This window comes from Chrysochloris asiatica, unplaced genomic scaffold, assembly GCF_000296735.1.
Source record: "Chrysochloris asiatica unplaced genomic scaffold, ChrAsi1.0 scaffold00057, whole genome shotgun sequence".
In the NCBI taxonomy this organism is placed as follows: Eukaryota; Metazoa; Chordata; class Mammalia; order Afrosoricida; family Chrysochloridae; genus Chrysochloris; species Chrysochloris asiatica.
In genome coordinates, this window is record NW_006408575.1 from 12,456,891 (window position 1) to 12,463,324 (window position 6,434).

Here is a 6,434-nt window from a genome sequence, read left to right on the forward strand (position 1 = left end):
AGTGGGAATTTCCCATCTCTGGAGATCTGCATGTGGTTCAGGCTTCCACCTATAGTCTTATGTATTGCAGAGGCTCCGTAGGAAGCCTCCTTCACTGGGCATGTTGTAGCCCCATTTTAGGTATTCCAATCAGTTATAGGCTCACTATCCTCTTTTTAAGAAAAGAAAACATAGCTCAGTGAGGTTAGGAATCTCCTTCAAGTTCATTGTTGTTGTGTGCCGTGGAGTAGGTTCCAACTCATAGTGACCTTGTACAGGGTTTCAGAGGCTCTCAGTCTTCACAGGAGCAGAAAGCTTCATCTTTCTCCTGTGGAACAGCTGACCCTGAGATTAGCAGCCTGATTTGTCACCACTATGCTATCAGAGCTCCTCATATTGGTAACAAATGAAGGGGTTAAGGTTCAAATGCAAAACTCTTTGGTTCTATGGAGTCCTGGTGTAGTGCTGTGAGGTAGTGTGCTGGACTGCTAAGTCAGTTTGAACTGCAAGGTCAGCAGTTCAAGTTCACCAGCCTCTCCTCGGAAACCCTATACAGGATCACTATGGGCTGGAACTGACTCGATAGCACTTAACAACAACAACAACAACAACCCTCTTAAGAAACCTAACATTAAATTAAGATTAGGCAGATTATATGAGGTGGAAGGACAAGAAAATAGCCAATTACAATTATAGTAGAATTTACTCCATACCATTAATCCTCAGAATCTTTCTCAACACAATAATTTGGACATGAAAGCAGTGTTAATCCAGAAAAGGAAATGCTTCTACCAGGTGTAGCACAATGCTGCACATTAGAATTGTTGTTAGGTGACATCTAATCTAGAGTTTCTGAGGAGCAACTGGTGGGTTTGAACTGTGGATCTTGTGGTTCACAGTCCCATGCTGATCCTACAGGGAATGCATATTAAGTAGGGACTCAGAAAGCCTAGGTGGACTCTTGCATGAAGGTTTCACTGAGGTCCCACTGTGTTTAGGCCTGATTCTTCATGTCATATTGTACTGAGTTTATGTGACAGAGAATCTCAAGCTAGGTATATTTTCTTTAATATCTGGTCTCCTGTAGTCACTTGCTGTTAAATGCTATCAAGTAGATTCCAACTCACAGAAACCCTGTCTAGAGTTTACAAGGAGTGATTGGTGGGTTTGAACTCCTAACCTTGCGATTGAAACTGACCTTGTGGTGCATTGCCCTGTAGCGCCACACCAGGACTCCCCTGTAGTCACTACACCTGTATAAAAATACTGTAGTGTGTTCATTCTTATTCCTTTCCTATAGTGTAATTTGGAGTTAAATGGAACAGATAAACAATGTCAGTGAAAAAATTTTTACAGGCACTGACAGGACTTTTCCCTTTAGAAATGAGGAGATAAAGGATGTATAAATCTTTAATTTTTCTTTGCATCTTAATGCAAACACTGAACACATTTGTTTTCTGAGCAAATTAATTGTCACAAAATGAGAATAAATGACCCTCAGCCTATATTGAGCTGCTGCTGTCTGTTGGATTAGTCATCCCTCTGTATGGTGTGAAAGAGGTAGTGTCAGCTGAGTTTTATGAGTAGCTGTACTGGATTAAACATATTAGAAAGCTTTTTGGGAAACTTGGAAGCACTTATCTTCTAGCTTCAGGTAGGTTCTTGGCATGTTTGTGGAGTAGCTTGTTCATTCCCTCTCCATTGTGGAGGAGCTCTGAGCTGGATTCAGACGCCCTGATGTTGGAGTTTGCTTCCCTAAATCCTAGCTATGTGGCTTTGAACTTTATTTTGCTCATCTACAACATGAAGTTGTGGCTGATGATTATGCTTAAAAATAATTGTAATGGTACTAATATAACACCACGCTGTAGGATCAGCACTGGACTGTGGACCAAAAAGTCGGCAGTTCAAACCTACCAGCTGCTCTTTAGAAACCCTATACAGGGTGGCTGAGTCAGAACTGACTCCACGTCACTTAACAACAACAACACTATACCACCACTTATCTAGTAGATTTGTCTTTGAAGATCAAATGAGAAAAAAGATTTGATGAAGCTTTGTAAACCGAAAAATTTTTTGTAGATATCAGTTGCTTCTGTCTGGACTCTTTTTGCCCTTCTAGGCTTGGAATTCCGAGACGGTCAACTTGATGTGTGAACTTCGTCATGTTGGCAGTAGATTGCTCTTAGCACTACTCTTTATCTTTCTTTCTTTCTTTTTTTATTTTTTTAAGTCAAATGTTTTAATAGTGCAATTAAAATAATCTGATAGGGTTTCAAATATATTTTGTCAATACATTAATTTCTTTAAAGTCACATTCAGGCAAGGTGCTGTTTAAAAAAAAAAAACACTATTAGTTTTGTCCACAGATGTAAATGATCAAAAGTTACTGAAGGTAATTTTGATGTCAAATGCAGTTTTAAACAAAAATTGTATTGTTTATGTTTCAAATTATACAATTACAGGGAGCCCCCAAACTTGTAAACTAGACATTCTGACACAAATGCACAAAATAAACTTGGCAACATTAAGGAAAGTTCACGGTAAATTTTGAGAAATGTAGTGTTTTGATGTTGAGCAAACATTTGGTCTTGTCTCATGATTAAAGAGCAGTTCTCCATTTTGGCCATCACAAAGGGAAACTGTTCACAAAACTATCCCAAACCCAGTAACTAGATAATAGCATTTGTAATCCTATATGAAACTTCCAGGAGTAGACAGTTGGAAAGGCTTTCTTGCTTCATGAGGGACAATCCATCATTGTGTGCAGTGTTTGACATTTTCATGTATGCTCATGTCTCAAAACATTCCAGATTAGTTACAAGCCAGGTATTTGCACCTCACAGGTAAAGGCTTGGGATGGTTTGATCTCATGGCTTTGCTTAATGTTCACATCAATTCCACTGCCCCCGCCCCAGCTGATTTAGTGTGTTAGTGTGTGTGTGTTCTATGGCTACTTGCTTCCAAAATGCACAATTTAACATGAAAAGGGGGAGCTGCTATGTATATCTCTACCACCAGTGAGATGGTTTCTAATTCCACTCCCCACCTTCCACGCTCATCACCACATGGACATTCTCTGGGAGAATTCTCTAGAGGGCTGCAGAAAAGCTGGAGAAGTGAAAACCTGGGGCCACTGGCTGCCTGAGACAAAGCCTTGGAGTTGAAAAGGCAAGTGAAAGCCTAACACCTGTACAGCTTTACTCTGTTGCCACAACATCCGGTCAACTCAAGAAAGTCACGATGAGAGTCACTAATCCCTTCTGTAAGTTGTGATGATCTCAGGCAGTCTCCTTTGCCTAGAGTCAAAGCTTTGCAGCAGGCAATCCAGACACTGTCACTGGGTGCATGGACTGGGCACCGCAGGCAGAGGGCAGAAGCAGTCCTTTGAGAAACAGTAGCTGTGGCACAAGTGGAAGTCAGAATGACAGCCCAGCTGGCAGCCATGAGCCCCACACCTGGAGCCTAGATCTAATACTGGGAACTGCACTCTCACCATCACAGCTGATCTGCAGCCTCCGCCCCTGGGTCTTTCGGGAGGCACGCATTGGAGCGCGGGTCCATGGCTGAGTGCATTATGGGAATATAAACATCGTCCATGTTTGGCATGACAAAAACTTTCTGAAACTCTTGCTCCAGTTTCTTCTCTATCCAGTCTGTCACATGAACTAAAGTCACTTCTCTCTCTCCAAGTTTTGGCCGAGCTTTGAGCTCCACATATGGCGACTTCCAGAAACCATACCAGATCCGGTCAGTCATGAATCCAAGGCCAATGCCCAGGAAGAATCCACTCACGTAGTGGGGAAGGGGGAGGATGAGGTATGCGTAGACACACATTATAAAGAAGCCCAAGGTCTTCACTGGTAATTCCTGATGCTGCTCGGCTGAGTCCCCCTCACTGTCACTGTCAAGAGCCACAGCATCGCCCACAAGCACCTCTGACTTAAGAGGAGTGTCTGAGGGTTTGTCCACTTTAGTCTCCCCTTCAGCTTCCAAATCAAAGTCCTCACTGTACAGCTCACAAAACTCATCGTCTTCTTTGCTCACTAAGGCAGACAAAGAACATTTCTCCAAAACAAGAGAACTGGTCTTCAGGCCTAAGTCCTTTAGACTGCTGCTAACCTGGCTGCTTTTCAGGTCCACGTCTCTCACGGGCTCCTCAGCTGACTTGGGGTGGTCACTTCTGGTGATGGTGGAATCGCTTCCGGAGCAGTTCCCCCTCGGAGTCACACTCCTCTTCCTTGATGCTTTCCAAGTGACCATTCAAGCTGGACAGATTGGAGAGTTCTGAAGCACTTGAAGATAAGGCTTTGGGCCTATGGCTGCTACCTTCCTCCCCGATAATTTTACTGAGGAGCTGAAAAGGCTCATAGATGACTTCTGAAAGGCGTCGTTTCGTGTCTTCGATTTTAGCCTCCATTTCGGGCACTTTAAAAAAGAAGTGAGTGTCAGAGGGCGAAGTCAGTGGGGAGGAGGGCGCGGTTTTGGATTCTCCACCTGTGTTTCGTGGCTGTGTGAACTGCTTGAACAGGTGCAGGTTCAGCTTGGAGTCGGATGGCTCGTAGGACACGGTATCGGACTCCTGCCTGGAAGTGTCTGTGGACAGAGACTTGACTAACGTCTTCATCAAGTGCCTGTGCCTTGGGGGGTGTGAGGATTCTTTTGGCTCTACCTCTGTCGACAGGGACTTCACGAGGCTCAGGAAGGGTTTTGCGCTGGCAAGTGTGGAGGATGAGGCACTGGATGAGAGCACAGGAGACTTGGAAGGAGAGGACAACCAGGAGGAAGAACTGGTTTTCTGCTCAGAAAGGGATGACACACTGGGAAAGCTAGCTAAGGGCCCTGATGAAGAAGACCCTGGGGACAGAGCCGATGGCACTGTACTTAATACTTGAACTGCTGGAGGAGGGGACTGCAACAGCTTTACAGTGTTCTCGGAGATGGGGATAATGGCCGGGGCCTGGGGCGTGGACAGTCCATCTGCCAGGATGTGTGAGGTGGCGGGGCCAGCAGGGTCATGGCCAAGATCAAGGTCTTCCCTGGCTTCCAGCCCTGTTACGATGCTTTGGTCGTCCAGCCCCTCCTCCAGGTACTCCCTCAACTCCTCCTCCTCTTCCTCCTCCTCCTCCCCGGATGCCGAGAAGTGAATGGCGATGGTGTCTCGGGGCACAGATCTCTGCACGTGCACTTTGGGGGCTGATGGTTTTGGCATGTCAGTGGTTTTTTCGGCATGGCTACCATTCAGACTTGTCATTGCCGGCTTCACCAGGGCTCAGGCTCTGGGAAAAGAAGGAGAAAACCACAGGTCAGAAAGCAGTTTCTCCTCATGGAAACAGTGCTGCGTGCAGGGAGGAGTGCAGATGAAGCTCATTTTTAAACTGTAATTACATGTTTACTTGACAGAGCCCACCGTTTATCACTTCAGCAGGAGTAGCAGTTTAATTTTCACTAGACAAATTTCAGTTAGGCATTCTCTTTTACGAATAAACTACAAGCCAATATTATAAAGACTAAACGACCTGTCTCACTGCACGTCGCCTCAGTGACTGTGTCCTGCCCTTAACTGGTTCGTTTCTATCCACGATTCTAAATTTCAAGACTTAAAAAACGTTACCAGCATTACTTTAGAAGCCCAACAGCACAGAATGTAGCATCCTGGTGGTTTTGAGGATCTGGGAACAAAACCCACCAGTGGCTTTCTCTCTATAAAAAGCTAACACAGGACAGTTACATTGCTTCCACTGCAATTTTCACAACAATGCTAACTAGTATTTGGCTTGCATCTCCCCTCACAACACTCAATCTTGCCACGCAAATAAGTAACAACGTATCCCAGTGTAGAATGGCTGTAACCTTTGGCTTTTTTGTTTCCCCAAATGGTAGGTGCCATAAGGCCAGAATGTTCAGGCAGCAGTGAAGACATGACCCACGCTCTGAGGAATCAGGATAAAGTAAACATTTAAAATGGAAACCAAAATTAAAGTGGTTGGAAAATGAAGTATCTGTGCTGTAACGCATCATCCACTGAGACTTCTGCTAGGGGCAGTGGTGACTGACCTGGAAGTCACGTCTGTCCTTCCAGGGTGTAGTGACTAAGGCTCGTCAGAGAGAAGCACACACCTGACAAGTTGGGCAGCAAAACCAAGTTGGCAAGTCTATCTGAGACTGGCACTTACTACCTGGCATCTTTCACCAGTCAGCGCTCAAGACCCAGTTACTGGGCACCAGACAACTAGGCAGGCCCTACCAGATGGACATTAACACAATACAACCCACAAAGAGAACCAATCAAATGAGCTAAAACACAGTGTGAGCTCCAGGACCCCTGAGGAGGGCGAGACCACCATGCAAGGCAGTAATGTAACTTAGTCTTTTAGACAGATGGGTGTGTGCGGGGGTAGGACGAGCATGTCCTGGAGGAGGGGGAGGGACAAGGGCATGAACCGGAGCCTGGG

The 6,434-nt window shown here is 45.2% G+C and overlaps 2 pseudogenes; both read right to left on the reverse strand.

Moving 5' to 3' along the window:
- Positions 1 to 3,426, reverse strand: part of LOC102811232 — a 36,522-nt pseudogene extending 33,096 nt beyond the window's left edge.
- A 51-nt stretch (positions 3,427 to 3,477) lies between these two features.
- LOC102811623 lies at positions 3,478 to 5,233 on the reverse strand (annotated as a pseudogene).
- Positions 5,234 to 6,434: the final 1,201 nt, after the last annotated feature.